A 17,799-nucleotide genomic window follows, 5' to 3' on the forward strand; every position below is an offset into this window, starting at 1 on the left:
CAGCTGACTCTCTCCTGCCATGGCTTCTGTAAATGCATCAGAGCACGACCTTAACCACAAACAGGCAAGAAAACACCATCAGAAGTCTTTCATTAAGCAGTACAAGAAGGGTTCCAAGCAGAGACCAACAGAATTTCAAGGAAGCAGTATGCAATTAAACCCCCTCAGATTTGTTCAAGTAGCCGGCAAAATGGAACCATTCAGAAATGACAAAGAAAACCCCCCCAAGTATTTATACAGGAGTCCTTAATGTCAGAAAGGGGATGACAGGTTATGTTCAGATAAGATGAATGTTTATTTGGATCTATAAATAAACTTCTCTCGTGGTCCTTTGCCAAAAAATAGAACCTACAAGTGAACACCTACACCTGCCTCAAGAGACCTAACGAGCCCCTGGCAGCCACCGGCATCAAAGCGCAGTGGATGTTTCTAATCCAGGGGAAGGAGAACAATATCACCTTTTGTTCTCTCCAGTTTGTTTCCTCTGCAGTCCTAGTTGCTCCTTATGATTTTTACAGTCTCTGTATCTTCTCGGGCAGCGCTGAGTCTGACGACCGGGATACGAGAGTCCTTCCCTGCCCTACGGAGAGAACCAGGAAAAAAAGTTCAAAAAAGAACAGGGCAGTTTGAAGTTAATACTTCCGACGAGAAGCAGCACCCGACAAACAGAGCAACGGTGAACAAAGCGTGACGCCTCCCTGGGGACAGAAGACTTACAAACTCTCCGGGATTTACAATTCCAGTAACCAAGCCCTTCAGCACAGCAGCCAAGTGTCCCATTAGGTGGTGCTGCACCAAAGCACGATCCGAGAGGTTCCAAAGAGTGAAATGCACGTTACTGTCCAAAGACGTAAAATCTTGCAAAATAACAAAACTACAATAGATCTAAACTACAGGGCAAGAGTACCAGTGTTAGCTTGAGGAGCTGGAACCATCCAGGTGAGCAACTGCTAACTGGATCCTCAACAGACTTTGAGGAACCCTTCAGGATACAGAAGGGTTTTCCCCAGAAATTGCACAGGCCGAGTTTTGATAGAAGTACACTTGCCAGATGCTCAGAAACGTCACCCATCCTCCTCCGGGTGTCCTGAGAGAGCTGCGAATGGCTCTCACGTGGTTTGAGCTGGTTCTGTAAGGGCTCAGGCTGAATTTCACCAGATGCAACCAAACTGGGCAACACCCAGTGGGACAGAAGGAACCCAAAGCTTGTTTTACCCAAAGCTTGGGTAAGCAGAGCTCCAGCAAATACTGAGGAAACGGACAGAACGGGGTAACAAATAATAAACATACCTTTTTTTTTTTTTTTTTTTTCAGATGAGCAAAACAATTAAGGAGAAGGTGAAAACCTCACCATGACTGAACATTTCATCACCTGTAAGCTGACCATCCTTAGCATAGAGGACTCCAAATTTAAAATTCACCAATCCCTGGAAAATAAAACCAAATATTATTTGGTGAACAGTCAAACAGAAGACATAAAAATTTGTTTCCTCTAATCTTTGCCTACATCCTACGCATTAGAACATACATTTTATACCATCTCCTACTACACAATAATTTACCTTTAAACTTTGATAGTATAGCATAAAATCATTAACTTAAATTGGTGATCTATTATTATTTAGTTGGTGCTTCAAGTTATTTTTGCTGTCAGGTTCAAAAAAACAGGACTTCTTTTTACTGTAACGAGCAATTGATTTAGAAGTCATCAAAAGCCCATCCAAATACAAAGCCGTATTCACCGGACGGGTCTGTGAGCAAGAAGTAGTTAGGCTTGTACTCACCTCTTGCCCTTCAAGAACCAATACATCCTGTCAACAAAAACAGCATCTTTAGCCCCCTCCTATTAAAGATTCTACAAGGATGATGGTTTTATTGGTGTTTAGAAGTTTGGATTTGAAATGGCCAGCTCAATGGATAAAGAGACAGTTTAAGTAGTATTAGATTATTATTATTATTATTCTTATTAGCTACTGGAAGAAACAAACCAGTAGGATCTATACTTAATTACTTCTATTTCCAGGAAATCATAAAGAAAAAGAACCAAACCAAAAAAAGTCACTTCCTACCTTTTGTATCTCAGGATGAAAAATGTCTCTTGGGCTCTTCTCCAGTTTCTCCAGACTCCTGGCACTGAAATGCAAATGAACGAGTGCTTTATAGGAGGGCAAGTGCACATTCCAACCCCGAACCCCCAACCGATGGCAGTTACAGCGCTTACAAAATGAATCCTTCCCAGAGCCTCTGGGAAATGGAACGGTTTGTGCAACTGCCATTTCTTCCCCAAAATACTAACTCCCAACACTTCCTAAACTGAGTTTGCATTTTAAAAACAGAAATTAGGGAGACTCAGGGTGGAGATCAGGTTGAAATTGATTTCCTTCTAAAGCACAGGGGCTCTGTTCCATCACCCTTCACTTTGGCTCCACACGGAATCACGGGGAGCATTTTAGGAGGGCTCAAGAACCAATTCTATTTCTCTCTTTTTTCTAGTGCTCTCTCTTCCTAAATAATTCAAGGCAAGTCAAATGAAAAAGGACAAGTTCAGCAGCAAATTCACACTTTTTCCCTTTGTCTGCTCAAGAACAGCCTTTAAAACCACTTCTTGCTGCCTTCAACGGTTAAGACTTGCAAAACGGTTTCGCAAGTTTGATAGGTTTATCATAAAAACCACAGAACGCAAGCTCTGAATGACAGGAAAAGGTACACAGGCAAATGTCTCAGCTGATGGTGGCTTATTTGCAAACACAGACCTTAACGGAGATTGCACGGAGAATGTTTCAGTGGGACTCTAAGGGAAAAATATTTTCTGAGTACCCTGTAAACAAGAAAAGCTAGGATATATTACAGGACATACCCACGTGTTCTGCATATTCAAATAGGATTATCAATAAAAACATTTAAGAAGGAAGAAAACCAAGGTAATTTTACTCAGCTATATTTACTGCCGATTTAGAGGGAAAAAAAAAAAAAAAAAGTGAACCAGAAACGCCTACAGTAGAACTTTAAACCAATTGCTTGGATAAAAGCAGCTCATGGAACATGAAGTAGAAAAAAAGCGAAACCAGTATCAGACCTGCCTATTTTCTTACCATTGCACAAGAAAATCCGACAAGCGGTAGAAAGTCACTGCCTAAAACCGATCCTAGGATGTAACCGAGAACAATGGAGGCATTTGCTAATCTAAACGGAAACCTTTTCCGGACCCTAGTGTCAAATCACACGTTTTGTCTCTCAGCAGCTCGAGGCTGGAGAGCATTTCCCCTGGGGGTCGGGAGGGTAGGGGCACAAGGGGCTGAGTTTGCCGATCGCACCTGTGCCATCAGAAGGATCCTGCCCGGCGCTCCTTGCGCTCGCCATTCTCCGGGCCATCGCTGTGTTTTACTGCTCAGCGATGCCGCTCCATCCGTTTGCGTGGAAGGAAGAGCCACGAGCACTGAGGCACTCAGCAGCCGTGTCATGCCAGCGATGTCGAGCGCTCTCTGCTCGCAAGGCTGAGCCCGCCGCGGAGCCGCCTCCGCAGCCGCTCGTCCGCCCCCGCCCGCAGCAGCGGCAGCGGCCCGAGGGAGACGGCTGCAGCTCGGCGGCTCCCGCGCCTCCGCCAGCCCGAGGGCAGCCGCCGCACAGTGACCGCGGCAGCGCCCGGCGCCGCTCGCCCGGGGCGGCTCCTGCAGCTCCCGGCCCGCGGCAGCAAAGCACCGCCTGGCGCTCCGCCATCGGCGGGCGGCAGCGCGCCCCGCCCGAGCTCAGCCCCCGCCACCGGGACCGCTGAGCGAGGCCGAGGCACCGGGCGGACGCCCCTTCCGCGCCGCTCGGCTCCGTGCGGGCGGCCGGACGGAGGCTTCGCCCCTCCAGCGTCGCTGCCGCGGCTCCGTCCCGCGCGGCACAGGCGCCGGGAGCTCCCCGCGCCCAGCCCGCTCCCCCGGCGCGCGGCCGCCTCGGCCCGCCAGCCATTCATATGGCGCGTCGGCCGTTGCGTCAGACGCCGCGCTTTACGGCCGCAGGGCCTGCCGGGAGTTGGAGTCTCGGACTGACAGCCACCGCTCCGTTCTCCGCCACCGGGAGCTGCGCTCCCGCCAGGGGATCAAACGGCTCCTTCGCTCCTGGGCGCGGAAGCACCTTAGGCAGCACCGCCCCTCCCGAATGTCCTTTCTTTTCCACTCCAACTCTTTTTTCTTTTTTTCACTCTGTTTTTCACCCCCTTTTCCACTTTCCCTCTCTCTTTTTCACTCTCACCCTTTTCCTTTTTCATTTTTTTTCTTCCTTTCTCTTCCTCCTTTTTTTTTTTCTTCCTTTCCTTTTTCCTTTTCTTTCTTTCGCTCTTTCTTTCTTTCTGTCTGTCTTTCTCTATTTCTTTCTCTCTCTCTTTCTTTCTTTCTCTCTGTCTCTCTCTCTTTCTCTCTGTCTCTCTTTGTCTCTCTCTCTGTCTCTCTTTCTTTCTTTCTTTCTCTCTTTCTCTCTCTCTCTCTTTCTCTCTGTCTCTCTTTCTTTCTTTCTCTCTTTCTCTCTCTCTCTTTCTTTCTTTCTATCTGTCTCTCTGTCTCTCTCTCTGTCTCTCTTTCTTTCTTTCTTTCTCTCTGTCTCTCTCTCTCTGTCTCTCTTTCTTTCTTTCTCTCTTTCTCTCTTTCTCTCTGTCTCTCTCTCTCTGTCTCTCTTTCTTTCTTTCTTTCTCTCTGTCTCTCTTTCTGTCTCTCTCTGTCTCTCTTTCTTTCTTTCTCTCTTTCTCTCTGTCTCTCTTTCTTTCTTTCTCTCTTTCTCTCTTTCTCTCTTTCTCTCTGTCTCTCTCTCTCTGTCTCTCTTTCTTTCTTTCTTTCTCTCTGTCTCTCTTTCTGTCTCTCTCTGTCTCTCTTTCTTTCTTTCTTTCTTTCTTTCTTTCTCTCTCTTTCTTTCTCTCTGTCTACATTCTGTCTTTCTCTTTCTTTCTTTCTTTCTTTCTTTCTTTCTTTCTTTCTTTCTTTCTTTCTTTCTTTCTTTCTTTCTTTCTTTCTTTCTTTCTTTCTTTCTTTCTTTCTTTCTTTCTTTCTTTCTTTCTTTCTTTCTTTCTTTCTTTCTTTCTTTCTTTCTTTCTTTCTCTCCTTCTCTCCTTCTCTCCTTCTCTCTCTCTTTCTTTCTTTCTCTCTGTCTCTCTGTCTCTCTCTGTCTCTCTTTCTTTCTTTCTCTCTGTCTGCATTCTGTCTTTCTCTCTCTTTCTTTCTTTCTTTCTTTCTCTCTTTCTTTCTTTCTTTCTCTCTTTCTCTCTCTCTCTTTCTTTCTTTCTCTCTGTCTCTTTTTCTGTCTCTCTCTCTGTCTTTCTTTCATTCTTTCTCTCTCTCTCTTTCATTCTTTCTCTCTGTCTCTCTTTCTGTCTCCCTCTCTCTGTCTCCCTTTCTTTCTTTCTTTCTCTCTTTCTTTCTCTCTCTCTCTTTCTTTCTCTCTGTCTGCATTCTGTCTTTCTCTTTCTTTCTTTCTTTCTTTCTTTCTTTCTTTCTTTCTTTCTTTCTTTCTTTCTGTCTGTCTGTCTTTCTCTATTTCTTTCTCTCTCTCTTTCTTTCTTTCTCTCGCTCTCTTCCTGTCTCTCTCTTTCTTTCTTTCTTTCTTTCTTTCTGTCTTTCTCTATTTCTTTCTCTCGCTCTTTCTTTCTTTCTCTCGCTCTCTTCCTGTCTCTCTCTTTCTTTCTTTCTGTCTTTCTCTATTTCTTTCTCTCTCTCTTTCTTTCTTTCTCTCGCTCTCTTCCTGTCTCTCTCTTTCTTTCTTTGTCTGTCTTTCTCTATTTCTTTCTCTCTCTCTTTCTTTCTTTCTCTCGCTCTCTTCCTGTCTCTCTCTCTCTCTTTCTTTCTTTCTGTCTTTCTCTATTTCTTTCTCTCTCTCTCTCTTTCTTTCTTTCTTTCTTTCTCTCTTTCTCTTCCTGTCTCTCTCTTTCTATCTTTCTCTCTCTATTTCTTTCTCTATTTCTTTCTCTCGCTCTCTTTCTGTCTCTCTGTATTTCTTTCTCTCTCTGTTTCTTTCTCTTCCTTTCCTTTTTCCTTTTCTTTCTGTCTCTCTTTCTTTCTTTCTTTCTGTCTCTATTTCTCTCTTTCTTTCTCTCTCTCTCTCTCTTTCTTTCGCTCTCTTTCTGTCTCTCTCTTTCTTTCTGTCTCTCTTTATTTCTTTCTCTCTCTTTCTTTCTGTCTCTGTCTCTTTGTCTCTCTCTCTCTTTAATTCTTTCTCTCTTTCTTTCGCTGTATTTCTAATCTTGGCTTTCCATTCTAGCTTTAGAATAAAAAAAAGCAGCAGTAGAAACGTTCAGCCGACTGGGGAGTGCAAAAAACCCCAAAACGGCAATGATTTTAGGAAAACTATTTCCTCCATGGGAGCCTGAAATTTTCTACAGCTGCAGGTAACATAGAGCTTTTATTTCTTCTTCTATATAGATTATACTTTATACTCTATTTATACATCGCCCCCTGCCGTCTGCATGGGCGCACTGCAGGCACAGCGCCCCCTGCCGTCTGCATGGGCGCACTACAGGCACAGCGCCCCCTGCCGTCTGCATCGGCGCACTGCAGGCAGAGCGCCCCCTGCCGTTTGCTTTGGCGCACTACAGGCACAGCGCCCCCTGCCGTCTGCATCGGCGCACTGCAGGCAGAGCGCCCCCTGCCGTTTGCTTTGGCGCACTACAGGCACAGCGCCCCCTGCCGTCTGCATCGGCGCACTGCAGGCAGAGTGCCGCCTAATGACGTCAGCCCGTCGACACGGCGCCCCGCCCAGGACACGCCCACTCGGGCGGCCCTCGCCATCTTGTACGGCACCCCTTGTCGGCCAGGGCGCCGCCAGCCTGTACGGCAGAATTTTACGGCAGTCGCGCTTTACGGCACAATTTTACGGCAGTCGCGATTTACGACACTTTTACGACAGTCGCGCTTTACGACACCTTTTACGACAGTCGCGCTTTACGACACCTTTTGCGACAGTCGCGCTTTACGGCACCTTTTACGACAGTCGCGCTTTACGACGCCTTTTGCGACAGTCGCGCTTTACGGCACCTTTTACGACAGTCGCGTTTTACGACAGTTTTGCGACAGTCGCGCTTTACGACACCTTTTGCGACAGTCGCGCTTTACGGCAGTTTTGCGACAGTCGCGCTTTACGACACCTTTTACGACAGTCGCGATTTACGGCAGTTTTGCGACAGTCGCGCTTTACGACACCTTTTGCGGCAGTCGCGCTTTACAGCACCTTTTGCGACAGTCGCGCTTTACGGCACCTTTTCCGACAGTCGCGCTTTACGGTACCTTTTACGACAGTCGCGCTTTACGACACCTTTTGCGACAGTCGCGCTTTACGGCAGTTTTGCGACAGTCGCGCTTTACGACACCTTTTACGACAGTCGCGATTTACGGCAGTTTTGCGACAGTCGCGCTTTACGACACCTTTTGCGGCAGTCGCGCTTTACAGCACCTTTTGCGACAGTCGCGCTTTACGGCACCTTTTCCGACAGTCGCGCTTTACGGTACCTTTTACGACAGTCGCGCTTTACGGCACCTTTTACGACAGTCGCGCTTTACGGCACCTTTTACGACAGTCGCGCTTTACGACACCTTTTACGACAGTCGCGATTTACGGCAGTTTTGCGACAGTCGCGCTTTACGACACCTTTTACGACAGTCGCGCTTTACGGCACCTTTTGAGACAGTCGCGCTTTACGGCACCTTTTACGACAGTCGCGCTTTACGGCAGTTTTGCGACAGTCGCGCTTTACGACACCTTTTACGACAGTCGCGCTTTACGGCAGTTTTGCGACAGTCGCGCTTTACGACACCTTTTGCGACAGTCGCGCTTTACGACACCCTTTACGACAGTCGCGCTTTACGGCACCTTTTACGACAGTCGCGCTTTACGTCACCTTTTGCGACAGTCGCGCTTTACGGCAGTTTTGCGACAGTCGCGCTTTATGGCATTACCCTTCATGGAACTTTTATGGTACTTTACCGCACTTTACGGTTTTTATTTTGCTTTTAATCTATTTTTGTTTTTTTTTTTAAATTTTTTTTTACTTAATGTTTATTTTTAATTTTTCAAGCTTTTATTTTTCTAATTCTATTTTTTATTTACTTATTATTTTTAATTTTTCTATTTCTAAAGCTTTTTATTTTATTTTTTAAATTTTTTTTTTTATTTAATTTTTAATTTTTCTATTTTTAAAGCATTTTGTTTTTAATTTAATTTTTAAAAAATTTTTCTATTTTTAGGGCTTTAATTTTATTTTTTAATTTTATTTTTATTTTTCAATTTTTAAAACACATTTTATTTTTCTAGTCATATTTTTTATTTAATTTTTATTTTTAATTTTTCTATTTATAAGGAATTTATTTTATTTTTTTATTTTTTTTTTGATTAAATTTATATTTTTTTCTATTTTTAAAGTTTTTTTTTTTTTATTTAGTGCTGCCTAGACCAACTCAAGCTGGTGATTGTGGTGGTGTTTGAGGGTCTTGCATTACGGCACTACCTTTTATGGAACTCTTACAGCACTTTACAGCACTTTACAGTTTTTATTTTGTTTTTCATTTATTTTAAATTATTTTGGTTTTTCACTTTTATTTAATTTTTATTTTTAATTTTTCTATTTTTAAAGAATAGAAATTATTTATTTATTTATATTTTATATTTTATTTATTATATTTATTTATTTTATTACATTTCATTTGGTGCTGCCCAAACCTGCTGTAGTGCATTTTTATACTTTATAATACTTTGAAGTAGTTTTGTTTTGTATCCCCATATTTTTCCCAAATCGTTTATCCCAAACTGTACCCCCCTCCTTCTACCTGTGTTATCCCTCTCCCAGGATGAGATCATCCCCAAACCCCCACCCTGGCTCTCTGTCAATCACTCAGCCTCCCATCCCCTCCATGCAGAAGTTTCGGTCCAAGTCGTCCAGTGATCAGCCAGAGGCCAGGGGTCAGCCCCCCGAGCCTTGCCCCATACGCTGTCCTGTATGTCTATGCCCCAGCATCCATCCCTTAGGGTCACTTATTGGTTGGTAAAATGTTATCTACTTTCGGTTTCCACCTCCCTTTAAATGTAACCTTGGCACATCGCCCTGGGGCTCTTGGCAGGAGGCCCCTGAGGTGCAGGAGCTCCTTTGGGACTCCTAATAAAACCTTGGATTAACCCCTGCTAAGAGTCGGCCCTTTATCATCTACCGATGTCTCTGGTGTCTCTTGTGCTGCACAGGGGCCCAGCCCAGGTGCCCTCAGCACCCTCGGGGCACAGAGAGTGTCTCCCCCCAGCCCAGGTGCCCTCAGTTCCCTCGGGGCACACACAGAGAGTGTCTCCCCCCAGCCCAGGTGCCCTCAGTTCCCTCGGGGCACACACAGAGAGTGTCTCCCCCCAGCCCCGGTGCCCGCAGTACCCTCGGGGCACAGACAGTGTCTCCCCGCTCTCGGCCGTGTCAGGGCTGCCCCCCGGTGTCTGCCGACTCGGGACCGCACAAACCCGCTCGGCTGCTGATTGTGGCGGTGTTTGAGGGTCCCCAGGACGAGGGAAGAGACGAGAATCTTGACTCCACCTCTCAGAAGGCTGAAATATTATTGTATGATCTCTATTATATTAAAAGAAAATGAGATAGTAGAACTATACTAAAAGAGCAAGGAGACATCAGAAAGCTGGAAAGGAATGAATAATAAAAATAATAAAATAAAATAAAATAATAAAAACCTGGGACTGCTCACAGCCCCGACGCAGCTGGACCATGATTGGTCATCAAGTAGACACTGCACAGGAGACTAATCCAAGATGCCCCTGTTGCTAAACCATCTCCAGCCCACACTCCACAGCCAGCAGATCGTTATTGGTTCCATTTCTGTTCTGAGGCTTCTCAGGAGAAAAATCCCAGCAAAAGCATTTTCATCAAACACGTCAGTGCCAGGTGATGGCACAGGCAGCATCGGCCGGCCGAGGTCACTGTGTCATCCCTGCCAGCCCAGGTGTCACAGCAAGGAGGAGAGAGTTCACCCTGTGCTCACCCTGCAATACAGAGCAATACAACACACATATTAACACAAGATGATAACCTTTTTCTATTTTCTTTACATGTGGATTTATTGTTATAGGAAACCCAAAACAACAAAAGCACACAAAAAACAACACTCATCTACAATTAACACCCCCTTCAGATGACACACGAAGTCACCCTCCCTCTCATCACAACTGCTAAATTACACCCCAGCAATCATTGGTCCTCGGGAACGTGGTTCCCGGGAGCCTCAAAAAAAATCTTCCTGCCTGACAAAAACCCCGGTCCCTGGACAGTCCGCGCCCAAACTCTGGTGATGAGCGTCGCCTCACAGACCGACTGGGACCGAGGAAAAAAAAAACAGCCGGGGGGGGGGAAACCCAGCTGGGGATTTTTTATTCTAAATTTAAAAATGAGTTGAAAAACTTGAAAAGCAAAAGTCACACACACAAGGTTAAATCCAGTAATCCAGTCGGCATGCGCTGACACATGCAGAGATGAGCAGACGCAGACAGACACAGACACATGCTCTCACACACGCTCACACGCTCTTCCCACTTACACACTCGCTGCGGCCCTTACTCGAGACGCTGAAGAACGTGCTGCCACACATCTTCTGGCTGCGCTCCTTGACGTCAGTTGGTAGGTTCTGGGGAAATCGGTAGCCTCGGGGACCTGTGAGACGACAGGAAGCGGTCAACGAGTGGCTATCTGACAGCTAGGACTTGTCTCCACTCTGGACCAATAAGTTTTCTACCCAAAATCCCATAAAAGACAGATGAACAGTAAAGTTTTTATAACTCTTCTACCTGACTGTGACTACGTGCCCGGGCAGGGCAGCTCCAACCATAAGTGGTACAATATAAGTACACACAACAATCTAAGTCGATGCATACAGTGCAAGTGTACATAGAGGGTAGGTACATACAGTATAAGCCAGCACAGGTACACACAATATAAGCCAGGACTTGAGATAACTCGCTGGAAGATGAATTCTTGAGTCCTATACCCTTGAGAAGATGGAACCTATAGAAGTACTGCAGTCACATGAGGAGGGTGCAAGACACTCCCTCTAGCAGTCCAAGAAAATGGCATGGAAAAAAAGGCACTACCAAAGCTGGTAGTGAGAAGGAAGATGGATGAGAACATCTTGTCCGTTTGAGACATTCCTGTCTCAAAGAGTAAAAATGTAAAGATGCCAGAATAAGGGATATCCAGAAAGGAACGTGAGTAGAATACAGCCTATATGGCACAGAATAGTGCCGATAAAGCATTGAGACGTAATAAAGGCCTATGACGTGGAAGACAACGGACACAGACACGGACAACACAGACACGGACAACATAGACACAGAGACAAGTGGCAACTGCCTGGCACTGTCCCCTTAGGCACCCGAGATGCCTAGCGCAAGATGTGCCAGAGGCTGATGATGCCAAAGGAGAGGAAGCCCTATGACGATAGCATGTGATGATGAAATGTAACTCGTTAAAAGAAGTTAGTGCCACAGCAGTTAAGAGGATGCTCGAGAGGCTCAGCAAGCCTAGAGAAGGAAGCCGACGGCCAGGTGACCGTGGCTGTAGCTCCGGACGTGAAGGCGAGCTCCTCGGGGGAATGATCCGTGACGACGTCGGGCCGAGGAAGGCAGACAACGCAAAGTTCACGAGAATCCTGAGATGGGTCGGAACTGCCCTGCCCGGCAAAGGCTCTGGTCAGGCTGAGGAGAAATCCTCTCCCTCTTCTTCCTCTTCTTCCAGAGAGCTGGTCCCACTACAGACCTCTCCGCTAAGCTGACATCAAATTGCCCTCTGTGATAGTAAAGGTTTTTCCCCTTCTCCCAACTGCTGGCCCCGACACTTATCTTTTGGAAAAGGAGCAGACAAAATCCATCCTCGGTCGGACGTGGATGGTGAAATGTGCTCCGTGTGTGCCTCGGTGCTGTTGTTTCCAACCTTTGGCTACGAGGCTCCTCAGGGTACCTAAGACAAAACAGAAAAGGTGACTATTGCCGTCAAAAACAGTAATCCCCAGGGCTCCTCCGCACCCCTGCCCCGGCCCACCTCAAATCTTGATTTGACTCCAGAGGGTGCCCAGAAGATACCTGCAAAAAGAATAGGTACACACTGAGCATGCTGCTGTGTAACACTCACCTGTGAGTCAGCCTGCCTAAACACCGACTCACCTGCCCTCCTCTGTTCCTTGGCATGCCTAGGGCAGCGACAGCACCTGCAAAGAAACAAAGCAGAAAAGCATGCTGAGACACTGTGAAAACACAACCTCCCAAATCTGACAAGGATGCCACACTGATACCTTAAGCTGCACACAGCTGGAATGGGCATGCCCGGCCAGGATAGACGGCAAGTGGACCACCTAAAATAAAAAGTGGAGATGCTAAGAGCTGCACCAGAAACTGAGACATCAGCAAAAACAACTGCTTCTGTACACTACTCAATGCTCACCTCGCCCACTCGGCCTTGACTTCCTAAAAAGAGAGCCATCATTTATGCTCTCTCTACAGAGACAAACAGTGACTGACCTGCTCGGGGGAATCCCCTCACCCGGGATGGGGGGCTCTGCCCTGGATTTCATCCTTCTGCACCTGAAAGAAAGGACAAAAATCAAAGAGCTGCAGGATAACTTAAGAGCTCCAGACATCTTGTGCCCATCTACAAATCCCACCTAGAGTCCAACGACACCCCACATTACAAACATCAAGTCCCCGGGACTTCTCCTATTGCACCAGGCTATGCAGCAAGGCAGAGCAGCTCCAGCACAAATGTGTGCAGACACCCGTGACACAGGACAGGACAAACAACGGGGACACAACAGGAACAGAAATCTCTGGGTAAGGAAAATGACAGCGAGCACCAAGAGGATGCAAAATTAGAGGACCGAGGTGAAACTGATGGCGGGCTGATGAAGTTCAGAGAACCCTGGAGGAACAAGATGCTAACTGAATGATTTATTCCAAGAACTGCAAAGATGGATGCCCGAGAATCCTACGGTCAGAAGCCTCTACCTGTCCCCACATTCTTACAAGTCCTAATCCATCATAACAGAACCTTGCAGGGTGCAGCTGTCCATACAGCTCAGAACAAGACCTGAAAAGACATCTGACTGGATGCTTCGAAAAAGAGTTGCCATTCTGATACCTGTCTGAGCTGCCGAGTTAAAAGTTCCATGGCATCGGTGCCAGGGCAAGGAACGCTGAGAGTACAGATACTAAGACTGGTGCCAAGGTTTCTGACAGGCCCCTCAAAGGGCTATGATAAAAGACATGAGATATCCAACAACACATAATACACAAAAGACAAGTGACACAATACACACTGGGACTGCTCTGCCCCGCTCACCTCAGCACTGGGATCAAAAGTGAGATTTTGCTTTTATGGGGCCTAAGGGGCCACTTCATGGACACCCCCCCACCTCCAAAGCTACTCACCTCCAAAGCGGACTCAAATCCCCCCCTCCCAGTAATTCCCAAACCAGCACCCTGCTTTCATCCCCCCTGGGGGTCGTGGCCCTCTACTTCTCTCTCAGACATCTGGGGATGCCGGTCTCAGGTGCAAAGAAAGGCCACCTCGTCAGCTGGGAAGGTCCTGCTGGCACCAGGCTGGTGTCTCTTAGACAGCTGTATTAAAGAAAACCAAACATCAATGCCTGATCGTGGCACCACATTGGCCAAAACCCCACAAGTCTGCTCCTCACCCTTCTCTTAAGAACGCTCAGCTGCTCGGGCCGCATGCTTCGGGCACGCTCAGAGACCGAGGCCGTCATCACAGTGGACGCCTGGGTTAAGAGGAGATGAGGTGATTTGGCACGGCTGAAACCTGAGTGGACCCTCGCTCCTCCCCCCTACTTCCCTGACTCACCACAATTCCTGGGCAGCTGCCGGAGGCCACCTGGATGGCACCTTTAAATAGAAAAGTTCAGGGTTTCATCACCAAGTCCTGTAATGCATCCACAGGGCTCACATTTGCAGGAAACCCGGTGCATCGGCCGGCTGGTGACAGGGGCTTGGCATACTCCGAGTGGATTGCCTAAAGTGCACAAACGAGAATGGAAGCTTAGAGCTGCACCAGAAATTGAGACCTGAGCAATAACAACTACTGCTCTCCACTGCTCACCTTGACAGCTGGTATCCACATCTGCTTCCTAAAAAGAAAGACAAAGAACAGTGCTGTAACAGAGTCACCATACACACTTCTGCTGCAGAGACAAACGGGGCCTCACCTGCACGGGGGAAACCCCTCACCCGGGATGGGGCCCTCTGGCACACATTTAATCCATCTGAATCTGAAAAAAAAGTTAGGACAAAACTCAAACTGTTGCAGGATAACTTAGGAGCTCCAGACGTCTTGTGTCCATCTACAAATCCCATCTAGAGTCCCACTACACCCCACATTACAAACTCCCAGGGACTTCTCCTACTGCACCAGGCTATGTGGCAGGGCAGAGCAGCTCCGGCACAAATGTGTGTGCTGACACCCGTGACACGGGACAGGACGTGACAGACAGGGGGGACACAACAGGAACAGAAATCTCCTGGCAAGGAAAGTGGCTGCAAGGACTCAGAGAACGCAAAAGGAGATGACCAAGATGAGACAGATAGCAAACTGATGAGGCTCAGAGAACCCTGGAGGAAGATGCTGGCTGAAAGATTTATTCCAAGAACTGCAAAGATGGATACCCAGGAATCCTACGGTCAGAATCCTCACCCTAACCTCGCATTCTTACAAAGCCTAATCCGTTGAAATGGAGCATTGCGGAGCACGGCTGTCCATGCAGCTCAGAACAAGACCTGAAAAGCCACCTGACTGGATGCTTCCAAAGAGAGATGCAGTTCTGATGCCTGTCGGAGCTCCCGAGTCAAAGGTTCCATGGCCTGGGCACCAGGCTGAGGAACACTGAGATCACAGATTCTAAGAATGGCGCCAAGGTTTCTGACAGGCCCTTCACAGGGCTAAGATAAGAGACATGAGATACCCAAACATCACATAATACACAAAAGACAAGGGACACGATACACACCGGGACTGCTCTGCCCTGCGCACCTCAGCACTGTGATCAAAAGTGAGACTTTCCTTTTATGTGGCCTAAGGGGCCACATCTTGGCTACCCTCATCTCCAGAGACAACTCAACCCCCTCCCCCCCAGGAGCCCCAACCCAGCACCCTGCTTTCATCCCCTCTGTGGGTCGTAGCCCTTGACTTATCTCTTGGACATATGGAAATCCCAGTCCATGTCAGGTGCGAAGGAAGGCCGCCTTGTCAGCTGGGAAGGTCCTGCTGGCACCGGGCCGTTGCCTCTTAGACAGCTATATCAAAGGAAACCAAACATCAATGCCTGATCCTGGCACCACATTGGCCAAAACCCCACAAGTCTGCTACTCACCCTTCTCCTAAGAAGGCCCGGCTCTTCGGGTCGCACGCTCCGGCCGCGCTCGGAGGCCGATGCCATCGTCGTGGGGTGCGCCTGGGTTAAGTGGACAGGAGGTGACGTGGCATTGCTGAAACCTGAGTGGACCCTCACTCCTCCTCCCTACTTCCCTGACTCACCGCAACTCCTCGGCGGTTCCTGACGGCTGCCCGGAACGTGGGGCTCGCGAGAGCGGCAAACCCGGTCCGTCGGCCCGTTGGGGATGGGAGCTTGGCATGCTCCGAGCAGATGGCCTAAGGCACAAAAATGAGAATGGAGACTTAGACTTGCCCCAGGAATTGAGACCTCAGCAACAAGAAAGGCTACTGCTCACCTTACCCTCTTGAACTTGACTGCTGAGATCCTGCTATACTTGCTAAAAATAAGGACAAAGAACAGCGCTGTAACAGGGTCACACTTGACACATCCCCTGCACAGACAAATGGTGACTGACCCGCTATGGGGAACCCCCTCACCCGGGATGGGGTGCTCTGCCATGGATGCATCTGCACCTGCAAGAGAGTTCGAACATATGTCAAACACCTGCAGGATGACTCAAAAGCTGCAAACACCTTATATCAATCTAGGAACAGCATCTAGAGTCCAAGTACACCCCACATGAAAAATTTCAACTCCCCAGGGCTTGTCCTATTACAAAAGGCTATGCAGCAGGGCAGAGCAGCTCCGGCACAAATATGTGCAGACACCCGTGACACAGGACAGACAGGACACAACAAACAATGGGCACACAACACAGACAGAAATCTCTTGGCAAAAAGGATTACTGCGAGCAATGAGAGCATGCCAAATGAGATGACTGAGGTGAGACTGATGGCAAGCTGATGTGGCTCAGAAAACACTGATGGAAGAAGATGCTAACTGAATGATTTATTCCAAGAACTGCAAAGATGGATGCCCGAGAATCAGACCGGTCAGAAGCCTCTACCGGTCCTCACATTCTTTCAAGTCCTAATCTGCCATAATGGATCCTGGCAGGGCATAGCTGTCCATACAGCTCAGAACAAGACCTGAAAAGACATCTGACTGGATGCTTCCAAAGAGAGATGCAATTCTGATACATGTCTGAGCTCCCCAGGCAAAGGTTGTAAGGCATGGGTGCCAGGCCAAGAAATGCAGAGATCACAGACGATAAGAACAATGCCAAGGTTTCTGACAGGACCCTGAAAAGGCTAAGGTAAGAGACATGAGATACCCAAACAACACATAATGCACAATAGACAAGGGACACAATACACACCGGGACCGCTCTGCCCAGCGCACCTCAGCACTGGGATCAAAAGTGAGATTTTGCTTTTATGGGGCCTAAGGGGCCACTTCATGGACACCCCCCCACCTCCAAAGGGGACTCAAAAACCCGTCGCAGGATTTCCCAAACCAGCACCCTGCTTTCATCCCCCCTGGGGGTCGTAGCCCTCTACTTCTCTCTCAGACATCTGGGGATGCCGGTCTCAGGTGCAAAGAAAGGCCACCTCGTCAGCCGGGAAGGTCCTGCTGGCACCGGGCTGGTGTCTCTTCGACAGCTGTATTAAAGAAAACCAAACATCAATGCCTGATCGTGGCACCACATTGGCCAAAACCCCACAAGTCTGCTCCTCACCGTGCTCCTAAGAACGCTCAGCTGCTTGGGCCGCACGCTTCGGGCACACTCAGAGACCGAGGCCGTCGCCACAGGCGACGCCTGGGTTAAGAGGAGATGAGGTGATTTGGCACGGCTGAAACCTGAGTGGACCCTCGCTCCTCCCCCCTACTTCCCTGACTCACCACAACTCTTGGGCAGCTGCCGAAGGCCACCCGGATGGCACCTTTAAATAGAAAAGTTTAGGGCTTCATCACCAAGTCCTGTAATGCATCCACAGGCTTCACATTTGCAGGAAACCCAGAGCATCGGCCGGCTGGTGACGGGGGCTTGGCATACTCTGAGTGGATTGCCTAAAGTACACAAACGAGAATGGAAGCTTAGAGCTGCACCAGAAATTGAGACCTGAGCAATAACAACTACTGCTCTCCACTGCTCACCTTGACTGCTGGTATCCACATTTACTTCCTAAAAAGAAAGACAAAGAACAGTGCTGTAACAGAGGCATCATTTACACTTCTGCTGCAGAGACAAACGGGGCCTCACCTGCACGGGGGAAACCCCTCACCCGGGATGGGGCCCTCTGGCACACATTTAATCCATCTGAATCTGAAAAAAAAGTTAGGACAAAACTCAAACTGTTGCAGGATAACTTAGGAGCTCCAGACGTCTTGTGTCCATCTACAAATCCCATCTAGAGTCCCACTACACCCCACATTACAAACTCCCAGGGACTTCTCCTACTGCACCAGGCTATGCGGCAGGGCAGAGCAGCTCCGGCACAAATGTGTGTGCTGACACCCGTGACAC

General features: G+C 48.0%; 1 long non-coding RNA gene across 1 annotated transcript; it reads right to left on the bottom strand.

Annotated features, from left to right (window-relative positions):
- Positions 1-15,441: 15,441 nt before the first annotated feature.
- LOC143696612 (uncharacterized) lies at positions 15,442-17,201 on the bottom strand. The gene is made up of 4 exons (XR_013186008.1): positions 17,011-17,201; positions 16,795-16,933; positions 15,869-15,904; positions 15,442-15,768 (listed from the first exon to the last, which is right to left on the bottom strand). It is a non-coding gene; the product is annotated as an uncharacterized LOC143696612 (long non-coding RNA).
- Between the last annotated feature and the right edge of the window lie 598 nt (positions 17,202-17,799).

Source organism: Agelaius phoeniceus, chromosome W, assembly GCF_051311805.1.
Source record: "Agelaius phoeniceus isolate bAgePho1 chromosome W, bAgePho1.hap1, whole genome shotgun sequence".
In the NCBI taxonomy this organism is placed as follows: domain Eukaryota; kingdom Metazoa; phylum Chordata; class Aves; order Passeriformes; family Icteridae; genus Agelaius; species Agelaius phoeniceus.